General features: G+C 37.4%; 1 protein-coding gene across 1 annotated transcript in view; it reads left to right on the top strand.

Annotated features, from left to right (window-relative positions):
* The first annotated feature begins 11,247 nt into the window (after positions 1-11,247).
* The window catches only part of LOC107725603 (plexin-A4-like), a 220,866-nt gene continuing 213,735 nt past the window's right edge, over positions 11,248-18,378 (top strand). Inside the window, exon 1 of the mRNA XM_016534921.1 lies at positions 11,248-11,745. The gene's annotated coding sequence lies outside the window, so the exon portion shown is untranslated. The remainder of the gene's footprint in view (positions 11,746-18,378) is intronic.

The raw sequence follows: 18,378 nt of genomic DNA, 5'->3' as shown, positions 1-18,378 counted from the left end.
CACAGTGCATTTCAGTTACAGTAAAACATATATGACACAAGCCCACATGCTTCTGCTGACAATATCACACAGTATGTCCATGTTTAAAACAACACAGGTGCACCTAATCATTGCTGTAGTCTCAAATGATGTACTATACACTGTATACTTGGCAAAGCGTTTGGATTTTTGAAGGGTGATGCTGTTTCAAATGGAACAAAGAGTAGTATTGTTCCTTGTTTGGTGTTGCTGCTAAATTTAGCATGTTAGCTTACCTGAGTGGAATGGCTTTTTACATTTACATTTTTACATTTACTTTTTACAAAATGTCGGTATCGTCAGCAAGCAGAATATCTAGACAGCACACTGAATGTTTATGCGGCTACCAATGAATTTATTAAATATCCAATATTAACTCAATATTTCCTATACATTTTTGCTCTAATAAGATTTCCCCAATAAACGGGCAAGAATGAACTCATGAATGAGCTGTCCTCCGTGATTCTTGTTCTTTCCAACACTTGAACATGATAACTCGTAATTACAACTTTAGAAGAGGGAAGTAGGAAATAGCATGTAAAAACAGCATCGATATATGTAAAAAGCCATTTTTGTGCATAGTATCGAACTTGCACTTAGATAAGCTGACATGCTAAAGCTAGTAGAATCACCATCTTTGTTCCATTGAAATAATGATATGCTTTAAATGCTAAGCATAGTTAAACGCAGTGTATAGTGTGAGTATACAGTGTAAAGTACTACATAATATAAGACAACAGCAGTGACCTGTGTTGTTTTAAACATGGAAGTGCTCTTCTTCGCTATCTCGTATCATGTTTTACTGTTTGTAACTGGAATGCACTCTGTTGTCTGTACATGGGGAACAGAGGGTGTGTTCAGCAGCACAAAAATAAGATAGAATAGTGTAAAAGTATGCAAATTTGGATAGACCTATCCATATCAGATTTCAATTACTTAATTTAATGCTGCCAGAAGGACAATTTCATTCAACATTTCCTTGTTTAAAAATGAACACAGGTGCACCTATTCAACATTGTAGTCTGAAAACCACCCGCACACCTTTCACCATCCTTTTAATTAGCAATCAACGCACACAAACACAGGTGCACATTGCCTGTTATCATATCATCAACCAACACACACTTGTGCTGCTCGCTACTACTATTACGGTGCTGTCTGAATCACACACACACACACATAAAGAGGATGCTGGTCCTTCTCTGCCGTGTGGTTTGACGGTGATAAAGGTTTTTATGTGTCAGCTGCTCATGGCTGCTGAACTGCAGTGTGTGAAACTGTCTTTTAAATGTCACCTTGTGAAAACGCACAGGAAACTCCCACAGGATACAAACACTGGCTCTCATTTTTCAAAGAGAATTCCATGTATAGGGTAGCATTGTGATTCCCATTCAAGGGTATGTCTGCAGGGGGTACCTGGAAAGATTTCAGTTTTGTTTTGTTAAACCTATAAAGAAGAAATTATTAATTTAAAATATAAATATCAGGGTTGTCAAAAGATTAAAAATAATTGAAAATAATAATCTTTTTTTTTGTTTAGTTTTTTTGTATTGCAATAAAAGGAAATAGTAATTGAAAAAGTAACCTGGTACCAAATCTTTATTGCTTGTATGTTTTCTTTCTTTCTTTCTTTCTTTTTTATCAATCAATCATTAATTCATAAGTATAGGTTAATATTACATTGTATGCTTAAACTGGCATACGCTGTAATGTTTGTGCAGGGATTGAAGAAGCATTCCTTTTGAACATTGTGGTAGGGATTACAGGTGTCCTTAATACATATTTAATTTTTACAATATTAATATTTTAATTCTTTTGCAAGTGCGTTTGTGATATGTAGGCTATACAAGACGAATAAAGATGTAATTGCATACGCCACTTTGATATGTCTTGTTTGGTTTACATTTGATCTAATAGCAATAAGTAATATCCTACAATAACAATGGATATTATAAAAAAATTATTATATTAAATCTTTAAACTAAAATAAAAGTCTTTACATTTAAATAGCCTACATAATAGGATTTGAAAATGAATGTCTCGTTGACCTACAGTAGGCTACATCTAAATAAATGTATGTAGCCTACTGTATAGCTATATCTGCTAATTTGCAAGATTTCAAAACGAATAAGCTCCTTGTGGAAATACAGCTTATAGGCTACTGTAAATTAATTTACGCATAAATACATCCACAGTTTTTATGTTATGTTTGATTTTTATTATTATTATTATTATATTCAGCTACTTAGAATTCTTCCAGAAGGCGTCTCAATCCTTCAATCCTTCGCAACAACAAAACATTACAAATGTTTTTTTAATTAATTTTTTTATTCTTCTTTAACTAATGTTCAACAAACGGAGCAAATCGCGCTCACTGTCTCGCGAGAGTAAAACGTGTCCCTCTCGGCATGTTTTACGCGATTGGCTGTTCGCGGCATTCATCACACCTTGTAATCAAACGCAAGGTGTCGCGTTGAGGTAATATAACGCTGCGTTGGAAGTTTAAAACTGGAAGGGATACAGCTAGTTTGTTTAACGTTGTACAGCCAAACAAACCAATGTCAAACATAAATGCAAATGCAGCAGACAACAAACAACATGTTTCAGTTTGAGAGGACAATATTGGTGAGTTTGTGTTTCACTCACACTAAAATATAAGTGAATCATTGTAGAATAACAATAGCTTATTTAACATGCTAATATTCATTAATTAATTAATTCGTTCGTTCATTCATTCATTCATTCATTCATTCATTCATTCCAATATAAAGAACCCATTTTTGGTTTGGGCTTTTGGAGTCAAATAGGTGGGGAAACTCTGTAGTGACCCTGAATGTGCGAAAGTAAGCCAAAAAATGAGAAACCCACACTTTGCTTGGTTCACAAGTTCTCATCCCAAGTTCCTTCCTGTTCCCAGACAACCGAGGGGGCAGGATGCACCTCCGCCCTTGACCCTAATGGGTCTGGGGGCAGTTTACAGTCACACTATTAGTGGTGAAAAATTATCCTCGCCTGCATCCCTGGGCAACACACAGACCTATTAATGCCAATCAAGTCCCACGCAGACCAGAGAGAGATTATGATCTAAGCAGGCCAGAGATGGAGAGATGGTATCAGCTCTCTGCTTTCAATCAATGCTGGCTGATTCTAATAGGCATTGATTGCATCAAAACCTTGATCCCAAATCGCAGATGTGATTATGTAATGGGGGGCCGTGACATTTTATTGAAAACAATGAGCCTGGCGGTACAGGCTGGAGGAAATATTAATCTTACTGTGTCATGTTACTGAACTCTGTCACTCCTTTGTGGTCATTTTTTGATTTATGATATATGTGTGTTGTGGCGATTACTTGTGACAGCTGAGCAGCTGTCTAACAGTAGCATGCTAACAGAAGTATGCTTGTTATGGTCGAATTGCATGTTTAGTCAGTGAATTAAATCCAGTTTTGTTTAAGGGTTAGGATTATTTTTTTATTATTGGCAGTCTGATTAAATTAAGAGTCAAGAAGTAGATGTTTAATGTTTTATGTTAAAAACATAAAATCATAAAAAACATGAATCGTTTTTAGCCGATTCCATCTTCAAAAATCGGCTAAAAACACATCTCTTCCATCTTTATTTGACCCTATAACTCTAACACTCTCTCAAAAGCAAAAAGGCCTCCAACACTAGCTTGCTCTATTCTTTTTCTATTCTATCTGTTTTATATTAAAAAAAACCTTGCTACGTACTACGTTAAGCTAACTGAGACTTGTTATAGCACTTGCGTATCATTGCTCTTTTGTTGATTTTGATTGCTTCCATTGTCCTCATTTGTAAGTTGCTTTGGATAAAAGCGTCTGCTAAATGACTAAATGTAATGTAAATGTTTAAAGTGGTTTCTCATGCAGTGTGTGTTCTAGTTGTGTAAGCCTACTTTTTTTAAGGAAATATCTATAGATAGTTTTTTCTATGTATAGGTGAGACTGGGGCTAGTTGGTCACACGAGGAAGTTGGTCACACAGGGAAATTGGTCACACAAGGAAGTTGGCTACACAAAGACTATATCTTATTAAGTAAGTGAAGGTTATTTTCTACTAATTGTGCATGTTTTTTTTTCTAGCCGTGCTTTTGTATGTTGTTTTCAAATACTTGAACTCTCCTAAAAAGTTTTTTTTAATTCCAGTAGCATCATATTTTTGTATTAGGATTTTAGTGGTGAGTTCTTATGTGACAACTTGCCTACAAAAGTCAACTTGTGTTCATTCAGCTCTGTCTTTTTTGCAAAGGAACAACAGTGACAATATGTAGTTTTGTAGATGAGAGTTTATGTGTCTATAAAGAAACTGACTTTCAGAAATGATCCTGCTCTGAGAAATATTCATTAGTATAATAAAAAGTGTAAAGAATTGGTCTCCCCATGTCGGTCCATCACATTTTTTATTTTAATATGAATTAATTAGCTACTATTATGGTATTTATTATTTTTTGGGGGTTGATTTTATTTGATATTTGTAGTTTTCATTTTAATGTTAGTTTATTAAAGTTTATATTTCTACATATTACTTAAAAATTCATATTTCTTTACTTTAGTACTTCAACTTTAACTTATTGCAGTTAGTTGTTTAGTTAAGGCAGCATTTTCTATTTTCATCTAATATTTATATTTAATCTTATTTATTTGTTGCATCTTTCCCTTTCTGTCTTTCATATCTTTCTGTACAGACCAGTCTGAGAAATGCATGCTGATAATAATAGTGTATTCCGATAACGGCAGGTACAGGCAAAGTTTGTGGAAATGAAACAGGCCAGATATGAAATATGGAGTTCCATATATCAACTCAAGAAAGAGTGGGAGAGTTTGTTTTTTTTTTACACAAAAAAAAGCTTTCAGTCAGCATAACAAATAACACAAATTAAATCCTCAACAAGACGCACATTCAATCAGTCTCAACAGCACAGAATAGCACAAATGAATTCTCCTTCCACCACAGAACAAAAGATATCATTACAGCTCCACTGTTGTTCATATTGCTTTGTGCTGCTGTATTTAAATTGAACGATGATTGCAGACTTTCTAAAAGCTTATAGCAGAAGTGACCATGTGATAAATGGCTTCTCTAACTCTACAACATACACATTTATCTTAAGCATTTTTAAGACACATTCATTATAAGCATTATTTTATGTAATATTCTCATCGCCATATTGAGGTGGTTTGTACATGACTGTCCGAACCGGTTTTATTTTTTTATTTTAACAAAACAATATTACATGCAAAGACTGACAGTGTGTGGAGGGACATGCTTGAGTTAAAGTCAGTGTGAACTGTCATGTTCAGTCTATTTTAATTCTGTAATGTGATGCATTTCTGAGTGAAACTGGAAAAATGTAGAGCAGCACTTGATTGTATACACTGGAAATGGATTAGATGGTGAAAAGTGGCTGTTGCATGCAAGAATGCAACCTGACTGATTGATTGAGAGTTTGCTATTTGCTTGTTGGTTAACAATATCTAATAGCTTGCGCAGGCTCATTTATGTCACCAAAAAAAGGTTCAGAGAAAAGTTAGTAGTCTACATTTTTGATTTGCTTCCGATTCAATATGTAAATAACTAGAAATATAACAGTGCAACAAATTCTAAAACTGTTTGCTCTATAAACCAGTGTGTTTGATTATGAAAGTAAGTTAAAAAAAATACCAGTTTGCAATATCAAGCGGCTGTCAAAGGAAGCCTTGCACATTGAAGTTAAAAATGGCTGCATCTTCTCTTACATTATAAATAAAGTGCATAGATTATAAAAACAAACATGTGTTTTCCTGTGAAATAACATGCCCAATGAATTGTTGACAATAAGACTATAACATGCATTAAAAAGTAAATGGAGTCCATTTTAACTTCATATTAATTTTAACAAAACAATTATACATCAATACTTGAAGACGAGAGGGAGAATGGTAGAGTGATTTTAGTACAAACAAAGAAACATGTCTATTTCAGTATTTAAAACTACAAACAGCCCGTCTTTCTCTTATTAACCTTTTTGTGTATCACTGTGTTTGGTTTTTCTTTAATGATTGATGTCAAAAACCCTGTTGGAATGAGTTTGCTGCACAGGCTCTTAGATTATAGGAAATAGGCTTTCTTAAACCACCAGAGAGAAACATCATGCAGAAGAACCGAATCACAAAACAAGAGTCGGTGAAGCAGCCCTTGCGCTGTGATTGCGCACATTGCTGCTGGTGACCAGACCGTGTACACAGATAACCTCTCCTTCAGCAGGCGTGATTGAATAGCCTGAGGCGGAAGAACATTCCAGAGATTCTCCTATAAAAGTTTTTGGTGAAGTCTGTGTTTGTAACTTGGGCTTATCGCCACAGCCTTGGGTAACAGACGCTTGCTACGTCTCAGCCATGCAAATGATAACGGGCTCTGACGAAGGGCAAGTTCTCGTGGAAATCTTCATGTGTGTGTCTGAAGGCCCCGGGATCTTTGCAGCATTCCTTGAGTATGTCTCCCTCTGTAATAAACCATCCCTCCAGATGAGACTGTCTGACTTTGCCCGCCGTGCCTGGAAGACACACACAATGATTGCCATTGACCGAGAGGATGGAGTGACCAGCTGTGTGCGAGGAACAGTGACAACAGTCATGAATACACACAGGATCTCATATAGGCATCCAAATTCAGCAGACTGGTGAGATCATTGCTGTGAGGCCACATTGAGACATCAGAACCTGCTGGTGAGATGAAACCACACATGTCAATCCAGTGGACAAGCATTAGCTTAACTGTTTGTAGTCGTGTAGCTAAACCTCTACAAAAGCACAAAATCTGGACCTCAGTTAAGCTAATTCTGGCCAAGAATCATCCACTTGCTCATGTACAGTTTTGTTTATTAATTGCATAGAATTTAGGGGTTTATCTGAAGATTATACCACAATAAAAGATTGTATGAAAAAATAATATTGTTAATTAATTAATATTAATTAAAATGTATATTAAAAACTATATTTTAATATTTTTAATTAACATTAACATGTTTTTATTTGATCTTTCAAACTTTTTTTATAATACTGTTTTTATTTTAAGTAGTTTTTCATGCCATTTAAAAAAATAATAAATGTAGTTCTCAAAGTGTCATCTGTGAGCAGTAGTAAAGAAACACTGGAAAAATAGTGTGTATAGACTGTATTTCTGTTCATGTGAACGTAATTAGTAAAGACTTTCTGAAGGTAAAGACTTTCATATACTATTGAAAGAAGTGTCATTTGTCAAGAACACTGACCTTTTTGTAAATCAATGCAAGGCTATGAATCAACATGAATATGTCTGTGAAAACAAGTGCATAACTCAGAATACATAACTGAATAGAATTCTGCTCATGGATGCCCATTTAACCTGATACTTTACTTCATACATCAAATAAAACTATGCTATCTGTAATATCTTTCAAATATTTGAAAATGCTAACTTGGAAAACGAATTCTTCTTCAGAAAATTATTACGCCAAGCTGTAAAAATGTCTTATGGTTTGTCCATCCTGGTGTTTTGACATATGGCTGATGGCAGATAGATTGTGAATAGATGAGGTCTTGTACACAGCAGTGACAGTGATGCTGTTTTCGAAAGCTTGTTCATCAGACAGAAATCAGTCTTGAAACAAACACAGAAAGCAGCCAGTAAGAGGGTGGACACATTTATGAAGGCAGACGCTATAAATCCTGTCCTTTCATTGGCAGCCCATAAATAATATTGCCTATGGAGTAAAATGACTTTGAAATTGACCATAGTGTGTGTGGACACATTTTGTATGCATGACTTAATGGCATAAATCTAGCATGGTGCCCCATAATGCAGAAAAAAGATGAACAATGAATGAATATTATGTAGCTGGGACGTGTAACCACTCTCTCAATCAATTTGTTCAAAACTTTGAACCTTCATTCAGGACTGAAACAAATTACCCTCTTTATGAGCGAGTCACTGAATCATTCATTCAACCAAATTATTCAAAACACTGATTCATTTAGAACTGATACAAATGAAAATCTTTGAGTGAGCCATTGAATAGTTTAGTTTAGATTAGTTTAGGAATTATACAGGTGTCTGTATTTGAGTGACTCATTGAATTATTCACTTTGTTCAAAACACTGATTCATAATTTTGCTTCTTTTGTAATGGGTTTTAATGTTTTTGTCTCGTCACTCCGGCCGGGACAGTCTATGGCCGGGACAAGGCATCAACAATATGTGAGGGGCGTAACATTTCCGTCTCACGCTTGAGGTATTCGGCCAATCACAGCACACCTCGCTTTTTCAGACCGATGAGCTTTGTAAAAATCGACGCGTTTCAAAAAGGCGGGGCATAGAGGAGAAACAATAATGTACAGTATGTGGAAAATAATGTGTTTTTTTAACTTTAAACCGCATAAACGCATTTCATTACACCAAATACACAAAATAATGTTCTTTTTAGCAGCATCATATGACCCCTTTAACTATTTTCGTTAGTGGAGCAAAATTGGACAAATTAACTGCCCATATTGTGTAAGCTACTTGATATTACTGACCCCCATTTCTTTAGCATAATTGCTGACAATCTTGAGGACCCAAAATAATTCAACATGAGTTGCCCTCATGCTTCGCTTCCTTCATCCTGTTCTTTTAGGCACCAAACACTCCAATCAATGGTATTGATCATTCCTCGGCAGACTCGACCTGTCTGAGGAATCTATCTGCAGGTGTCAGAGGAGAAAAAATTATGAACTTTAAATCTACTTCACTGCACACACACTGATCATTTGAGTGACACTAGATTGTATTTCTCTGTCATGGACGGGAATAATATATCTTAACTAGATTCTTATCTAGAATAACTGACACAAAATCACTGGAAACACTGATTGCTTGACAGAAGACTATATCATGCATATCTGTCATGTGAAGGCAAAATATTGCATTACAAGACATTTATGCATGGCAAATGATGTGAATAATAAAACATACAGTATATGTGATGGTTTGGGGAATAAACTCTTAGAAAAAGAAACAATGCTGTCACTCTATTTGCTTGTCTTTATAGTTTGACATTGTTGTGCTGTTATCAATGGCCTTTCCTCTGGTCCGCATCCTGTCTACACAGTGTCTATTGATCAGACTGACAGAAAAATGGTCAGTATCGGGGCCTAGATCTGTTTTAATTCCACTGCACTGTGGACCGTTTGTTTAAACTGACAAATTGTTTGTGTGTTTATTTTGTCTTTAAATTAATTTTATCGGACAGGTCCCAGCCACTGGGACAAGGTCTAGAAGTGTAACAGATTACAAAGTTGACCCTGCTGCTGTCTCAATCAATGGGGTCCAATTGTACAAAGGAACTTTGGTGTTTTCACAGACATATTCAATGTTGATTCATAGTCTCTGCATTGATTTATAAAAAGGTCAATGTTCTTCACAGATGACAATTCGTTCAATAGTATAATCCCTTAGTTTTATAACAGATAACTTTGACTTTGCAATCGTCCTATCCTAATCTTCTTTATTCACAGTTGAATATGAAATGTTCATAGAGAAGATATGTTGCATATATATATATATATATATATATATATAATCATTTGCAGTTAATGTATTATTAGTGTTTTGTTCTCTATTTAATAAACTTTTTTTTAATAATATAGGGACTTTAGAACTGTATCCATTTAGGTCAGCACATCTTGAGCATTTATCATCATTATACCAAAGACGTGTGTATTGATTATTGGTCGTTTAAGATTGATTCCTCAGTTTGCTTGTATTTAAATGTCCTAAAATCTATTTGCTATTTTTCACAGTGCATGCAAAACATGCACAAAGCCAAGATGTACTATTTTCTTCAACTATTCATTTATTTAAATTGGATCGTTGGAAAGAATCGACCCACTGGATGACCAGAGCATCTTCACTATCCCCAAAACACCTCCACTGGTGCTTTTAAAAAAAAAAGTTTATTAGTTCGTCCTTCCCAAATACTTGATGCACTGTAGGGTGTTTCTGAATATTCCCATGGGTCATCAACACATGAAAGCCTCTGAGCAAGTACTGCTCACCTTGTGCACTGAATTTAGGAAATGACTCATGGGGTGCTGGTAAATCGGTTTTGTTAAACAAGCCAATTAAGCCAAACTATTTGAAAAAACTATTTAAATGCTTAAAAAAACATCTGGGGTGAAGAGTTTACTTTAAAGAAGGACACAAGCCTGGTTTACATTTCAGCATTGTACAAACAAACGAGTATCAGATTCATCTAGATCTGAGCCGAATGCTGTATTTAGGAATGAACACAAGACATTAAGGAATGTTGTTGTCTTTAGGTAAAAATGGATAATGCCATTTTGCATTTCTCCCATATCAAACACACTTACAGCTCATTAGCTCATTATTTCATGCTTTGTGTCCCAAAATGACTGTCAAATAAGAGAGACATTCAAAATGTATAGTGGAGTCCTTCAGGGCCAGGACTGTGGTCCATTGCATGAGGGTCTGTCTGTGGCAGGGGAGCAGATGGAATATGGATGCAGTTCTGTATGGGCCTGCAGGTGGAGCTGTGATGCAGTGTTTTGAGAGCTTTGCGTTCAGGAATATAGCAGTGAATCAAGCATACCATGATGCCAACCAGTATTTTTCATATACAGCAAGGTGGAAAAGTTTGTCAGATTATTGGTTATGAAAGTAATGGACATGGTCAAAAATCATAGAAACCTGCTGGACTATATTCATATCAAGTCTGCAATGCTTTTTTATGAAATATGTTTAATATTTATTTTAACTCAAAGAGTTAATATCCTATTAAATAACATTTGTACGTTATTTTTGTTAATTACATTAACATCCTCATTTGGATTGATTTATTTACGAATCTATTTATTTTGATTAATCTCTGATGAATAAAATAATGAGCGTAAATAAATTAGTGTAAAGCTAATCTCCTGACATGATGTTTGTATTACATGTTTACACCCTAATCTCCAAATCATCTTGTCGATTAGATATTCAAATCCGTAAACCATTCTGTCCGCAGTATTACATTCACCCGTGTTTCCCCCCCAAATCCGTGCCACTGTGTAATGCATGCATTATAGATACATTAAAAGACACTGGGGTGCAGCATATGCCTCATTCATGCCAGCCGCGGTCGCTGATTGCAGCCAATGAGATTTTACAATTAGCCCAATCAGCGGCCAGACTCGGGATGTCACTGCGGGAGAGTCAGGAGGGTTTGTAAAACAAGACAGTCGCTGCGTCTCAGCAGAAAGCCACTGACTCACGCCTCTCCTCTGGTACTTGGGAGTCAGCTGCGAACCAGCAAACTCCGAAACAGCCGCTCTGACCGCAGCGCGCGTTCGCTCGCTTGCTCAACTGCTGCACGCGGGATTCCGGTTGCCGTTTTAGCGCGCTTTAAATTCTGTCAATCGGCGCGTCATGATGGAAACTATAGCGCGAGCGGCAGTTTTAACGGTCACCAGCGCTTCAGTTTAGTCGCTGATGGGATTCTGCAGCTCGTCTGTCGTTTCTTCCTGGGGAAAAACGCGGAGGATCTTTTCAATAGAATTAAGTGTCGGTGATACGCGAAAGCCACCAAATCGAGTGTTTTATTTGTGGCTGTATTTGTGGAGTAAGTGAGTTGGGATTCCTGTGAAGGTGCCCATCATCCGCAGTGTGAGCGCGACTGCGGCGGTGAGGTGAAATCCGCAGCGAGAACAGGTAAGCGCTTGACACGGGACAACCGTATGACGGGATTGGCGTTTTACATTTTGAACTTGTTATTTAACGGAATAACGCATGGGAACGGTTATTTGAGCAGGTAAGCGAGGCGCATTACCTGCTATGTAGTATAAGGGCGTGCTGTGAGGAGGGCAATGCAGCATCCGCACCCGCGCGTTACAGGGTTGTGTGATATTTTACTCCCTGGAGCTTTTACATTGAAAACCGAGAACAGCACATGGAGACTGTTTTAAACTGCTAATTTAGAATGTGTAGTGCTTTATGAAAAGCGCACAAGCGCATATATCCCTTAAAGGGATAGTTCACCCAAAAATGATAATTCTGTCATCGTTTGCTTAACCTCATGTTGTTCCAAACCTTTTTACTTTCTGGTTAGCAGATGTTGGGCATACAGACAGTTCACTTTCATTGTATGGTGATTTAAGGGGCTGTCAGTCACTGATATTGTGCCGTAACATCTTGTGTTCCACGGAAGAAAGTCATACATGTTAAGAACAACATGAGGTTGAGTAGGCTTAAATGACACAATTTTCAGTGTTGGCTGAGCTATGTTTATAAGACTTAACGCGTTTAGATTAGGCTATGTTGTTCCGTTTGTCTCATCATACAAGGCTTAATACGTGACTTATAATACAAAGTGGAGCTGGCGCAGTTCGCATGATATTCATTTTACGCACATGTTTCTCCGCAAAAGCACTGTTTTGGAAACACTCTTATGGCAGGCCTGAGATGAAACGCTACAAACAGCGCACACGGGACTGTTAAGTCTTCAGCAAAAGGACCCCGTTACAAGGACGAGGCTGTGCCGCGAGAGCGTTAACTAGAGAGCACACCTTGCTCTCTGAGCCGCGTGCGTGAGCGCTGCTTCTCAGCGTGCGCGCTTTACCTGACGGTGGAGAATGAGCGGCTATCATACGTGAGATTTTATCCTCAACATTACTGGCTATTACCCTGTTATATTCAGACACTGTGAGTTTGAAACAGTGGTTGTCGGTTATCGTGCGTAATTTTCATTAATTTAATTATGGTCATCAAAATATAGAGGTCCGTTTTAAGCGCTCATGATGGTACGCATCTATCTATCTATCTATCTATCTATCTCCATTGTTTATACTGGTCTATTTACACACACAGTTGCAATTATGGGTGGGTCAAGAGTTTTCCATAATTTACATGTGAAATCAGGGGCAGCTGCATTAATGTCATGACTCCTGTTCTCCAAGGGAGCCGCTGACCATTTCCATTTGAGCCATTGTTTTGTGTCTCAAAGCAACGCATCTGCAAACTCTTATGGCTGCCTCAATGCAGCATAGATCAGCTGAGGACACATCTAATGCATGTTTCTGATGTTCAGTTTGTCCGGTGGACACGTCACCAGTCCTCTGCCCTCACAGCTGTGGAAATGAGCATCATCTTCAATAACGCATCACTGCTGTTTGCCAACCCTGTAATTGGCAGATTTTCGTTGACTTAAACATGAACTGTTTTGTTATACTCCTCTTTTGTCGGCTGAGAGTGTGAGTCTGTGGGGTTTGTACTAGAATCTAAAGTAATCAGAGGAGTTCACACGCTTGTGGTGAGTGGTATTTCTGTAAGGATTCTATTCATAGTGGGACTTCACAATGTTCACAGCCGCTGACTGTATCTGGAGGTTTCTGCCTATGAATTATGAATTCATGAAGATTGTGTTAATGAAGTATTTAAGCTTTTCTGAACTGAGTGGAATTTGTTCTCTTTAGAGGCTGATAAGAAACAAGGCTTTTGTACTGTGAGTGTTTGTTGTGTCTGCATGTGGCCAATTATGGCTTGCTTTTTAAAGCTATAGGTGAATGCCAGTATGTGTGTGAATTTGCATGCAACAATACGGCTTTTTTTTTTTTTTTGCATCCGTTTGTTAAAAGTGTGGGTGTGGATGAATGTGTTAAGCACTCCGTGCGTGCTTTTGCAGTCAGAGTGCCCCTGAGTTTCAAGGAGAAACGGCAAGTACCATCAGACTGTGATAAAACGAAACTTAATCATTTCAGTGCGTTCCAGTGGCGTCTCAGCATTGAACGCGTGACAGTCTGCTTGTCTCTCTGCCCCCAGAGAGCTTTCAGAGACCTTAAACACTGTGCTATCTGCAAGGATGAATATAATGCTGACATTTTTCAAAATCTTTCTTTTCTTGGCCATAGTTCGAGATAAGCTTAGAATAAATAGAATGGAATGTAAACATGACATTATTAATGATATGAGAGTGAGACTTAATAAAATATTTGAAATATAGCTGTTGGGATGAGAGTCCACTGGACTGTAAGATTATGAGTTCACTCTTCAGTATGAACTCCGAGCAGTTGACATGAGGCTGAATGACTGGTTTGGGAACTGGTGAATGACTCTCTCTGTCCGCTCTTCCAAAGAAGAGCCGCCCCCTCTGTTCTTATAGGTTGCTGATTGGCTGTACCAGCCAATCAGGTTTAAGTTTTGCTTTTGCTCTCCAAGACAACAGCATCAGCATTTGAGTTTAGCTATTGCTCTGTTATGGTCTCTAATTGGCGCAGTTATGGTGTGAATAATGGCAATATAATGGCATCTTCTAATTAATAAAGTATTATATCCAACTTTATCATTACAGTATTACACTCAAGTACAGCCATATATATTGTAGAGGAAATCTCAACTACTTGACTTTTGTTGCAAAAGAAAACTACTATTGCTAAGCTCTTTACATAAAATTTGATATACAAGTATGTTTAACTTTATCTGTATTCATACAGTATACTCACAAATGGCGATTATGTAGGCTACTATATAGCATTTCTCAACAGCTTTATTGCTTGTATTGACACAAAATGTGTCCCTGGACCACAAAACCAGTCATAAGGGTCATTTTTTGAAATTGAGATTTATACATAATCTGAAAGCTGGATAAATAAGCTTTCCATTGATGTATGATTTGTTAAGACAATATTTGTCTGAGATACAACTATTTGAAAGTCTGCAATCTGAGGTTGCAAAAACATCAAAATATTGAGAAAATTGCCTTAAGTTGTCCAAATGAAGTTCTTAGCAATGCATATTACTAATCAAAAATTAGGTTTTGATATATTTACGGTAGGAAATTTACAAAATATCTTCATGGAACATGATCTTTACTTAATATCCTAATGATTTTTGGAATAAAAGAAAAATCGATCATTTTGACCCATACAATGTATTTGGCTGTTGCTACAAATATTCCCGTGCGACTTATGACTGGTTTTGTGGTCCAGGGTAGTGTTGGGCAATATGGTCATTTTTCAGATCGTCATATCGCCAGTCTGTGAGATTGCCGATAGACGATATTATCGTGCGTGGGTGGGGGCAAGAGAGAGACTCTCTGTACTTGTCATAGGCTATTTCATAACTATTTGGTGTTTTAAACCGTGCGCATGAGAGAGAGGGAGTCTATGGAAGCACTACGAATCTAAATAATATACTTTCAGATATACTGATAAACTAACATGTTAAATACAAAAATATTTAAAACCGCTAGTTCATATATATTCGGATACAACAGTCATACTTCGCTATTAGGACCGCGTGTCCTGTGACAAGTTTGCTGCATCGACGCACGGAAGTTATCAGTCTGAGGTGCGTTTCCCAAAAGCATCGTTGGCTAACTATGGTAGTTAGTTCCACTGAAATCTATTGGTAACAACGGAACTTGCGACCATAGTTGCTTTTGGGAAACGCACCCCTGGTCTGCAAAATCAGTTAACGGTGAAAATCAAAATTAATTTATTTTAAAGACCAACAGTTTAACACTAAATATTGGACATAAATGAACACATTAAATAAAAAGTATTTAAAACGGGTAAGTTCATATATTTGGAGTAAATTTAAACCGATAAATCAGTCATACAGTGCTCCCAATGATGAGCCTGACGCACCGCCACAGAAACAAAAATGAGATGCGTTCTAACATAACTGTGGCATATAGGCCGTTCAGATTATTGTTAAAGTGCAACGAAATACCTTATATCAGCAGACGATATGTGTTTGTGGTTGGAGACTCCTTCACCGGCTACAGGCTCCTCATTTGTGCGCGCGTGACTTGACATTGGTTAGCTCTTCTATGGAGTTTATAGATTTGCTGGTCTGTATACTGTGAGAATGTGTATATCTTTACCTATAACCCAATTAATTAGCAGCTTGATGAGTTGACTTTAGGAAAATGATCTTGAACTGCATGAGCTTTGACTTAAGCTGTGTGCTATTTGAACAGCTTGGTAAGACACAATAGCCAACAGGAATCTAAGAGGAAGAAAAATCTATTTTTGTAATCTTGTTGTGCTTAATGAGACTCTGCTTGACTGTTTCCCTCTACCGGCCTGTTGAAAACGTGTTTGGGTGTGTGCAGTTGAACAAATGAACCATGTACCTAACCCTTCTGCTGTGACTGGGTTACTACAACAGTTTTTACGACTTATCGTTCCACTATTTATGTTAGCTTAGCAACAAACACGCGTCCTTGATTTTTGTCCTGTGTATTTAACATGCAGTGTTTCTTTGGGAAGTAAATTAACCTTGTACCTGGAAAGTGTTTCGTGCCTTGGTAGAGCACAAAGTTTATTTGCGCAGTAAATATTTGTGTTCGGAATGTAGAGAGAGTTTCTTATTGTAGATCTGTCCATGCATATGCACATATGCTCATGTCATGTGCAATTCTGTGTGCGACTGGATGGGATTGTCTGTAGGTAAATGTGTGAATTGCGAGTGACAGTTCTGTCTGCTTGTGACATATTCAGAATAGACTCCTGCTGTGCGTCCCCCATGTCCCACCGCGTGTGCGTGCTGGTGAGTATGTGAGCGCATGTGTCTGTGTGGATAATGAGGAGAGAGTGATTTCCTCCAGTGAGAAACTCCTCTTCCAGTCCCATTACAAAACCACAGGCTATCTGTCTTTGCGTACTGTATACCTGCTTTTTTTCTTGTCATTATTTTTAAACAACTTAAGCCTTGTGTTTACAGTATGTTTCTGTAGGTTGCATGTGTAAATTTCACTAGCACTTCATTTGTGTGGTGCCGATTATCCAGTGATGGAAATGTAGCAAGAGAAAGCTTTGAATTTGACGTTTTTGTGGTATTACTTAAGTGTTTAAAGTTCAATGTTAGACTTTATACACGCATGCTTTTTGATCTTAGCTTAGTGGCTAAACATGTGGGCTAGTAAATCAAAAGGTTAGATGTTCAAATCCATGAACTAACACCATTGTGCACTGAACCTTAAACCCTGTTCACACTGCTGGCGTTTTTGGGGCAGAAAAGCAACCGTAAGTCATTGGGTTTCAATGAGAGTTGCTTGAAAACATTGTCAGATGTTGTCTGCATTCTGAATGATTTTATGCACTGATGATTGTTCATTTTGTTCATGATAAAACATGCGCTGCTGCAATTTTCTGTATATACAAGTGTTTTCTTTGTAATTCATTTTTAGCAACAAGAATATTGGTGCCTTTTCAAATTGGTGATCTGTCTAATTTATGATCAGTTTTTCAAAAGCCATCCAGCGGCAGGAATGCTACTAGCAGCTGTCAGTACAGTGTCATTGTGAACAGGGATTTAGGTTGTTCCAAATTTGAAACATTGTTACAATGAACTTGGTGATGTGACCTTTCAGTGTAGTTTCAGTAATATACCTGAGGAAAGAGAGCAGAACAGAGTATTTCTGGTGCAGATCTTCCCATGGGTTAGGTCAGGAGGATTATATTGAAAGCATCCCTCTATGCCGGCTTTTATATTTGCCTCTGCTAAGCCATGCGTGACTGGTAATAAATTAGTTTTGTTTCAGATGCATGAAATGATTTGAAACCTGCAGACAGGCATACATATCTTGTTCCTTTTGTAGGTGAACTCGCTGTTTGAAACGTCCACCTTAAGTCCGTTTTAAAGTGGCGTCAGTGCCAGAAAACGTGTACGAGTTTTAAGCAAGATTTCTCGTTCTTGCAAAGAGAGAGAAAAGATGAAGCAAGAATGTCATACTGGTTTTCTATTTGCTTTTTTATTTATCAGTTGTGTTCAGGATGTCGGTAACATTTCTATTTTGCCATTAATATCCACTCATGAAAACTCTAGGATTCTCTAATGATGAACATGTCCTTTGCTGTTAGGACAGTGAAATGTACTCATGTTTTGAAGTGAGTCAACTTCCTGTTGACTTTGGTTTCAGTCTGTTTAGTGTTTGTCTGGGAGATAGACCGTGGTGTATCTGCTTTTGACGTTATGCATTCTGGGTTGCCAAGGTTGGGTTTAATTCCCCTTGACAGTAACCATTGGACTAGACAAACTAATGTTTTTCGCTGTCTTGATTTGTGCAGGCACAGGTGCATGCATCCATTCAGCATATTGCAACCATGTTGTGAATGTCTATACTATATAACCGATGCATTGAAGCTTGGCAGTGTGTATGTCTGCAGTTATATTCGTGTATTCAGTCTGTCAGTGTGTATGTGGATTTCATTCTCTGTGTTCTGTGCATTAAGCATCTCCGTTGTATCAGTGAGCTTCAGTCCCTCTGCCACCCACTCACACATCTATAAGTGTTCCCATGGAAACATGACTTTTTAGCTCCATTATCCCTCTTAATGTACC

This window comes from Sinocyclocheilus rhinocerous, unplaced genomic scaffold (assembly GCF_001515625.1).
Source record: "Sinocyclocheilus rhinocerous isolate Xijiao unplaced genomic scaffold, SAMN03320098_v1.1 scaffold153, whole genome shotgun sequence".
Classification (NCBI taxonomy): domain Eukaryota; kingdom Metazoa; phylum Chordata; class Actinopteri; order Cypriniformes; family Cyprinidae; genus Sinocyclocheilus; species Sinocyclocheilus rhinocerous.
The sequence above is the reverse complement of the archived record's forward strand: the minus strand, read 5'-3'. Positions and strand labels throughout refer to the sequence as shown.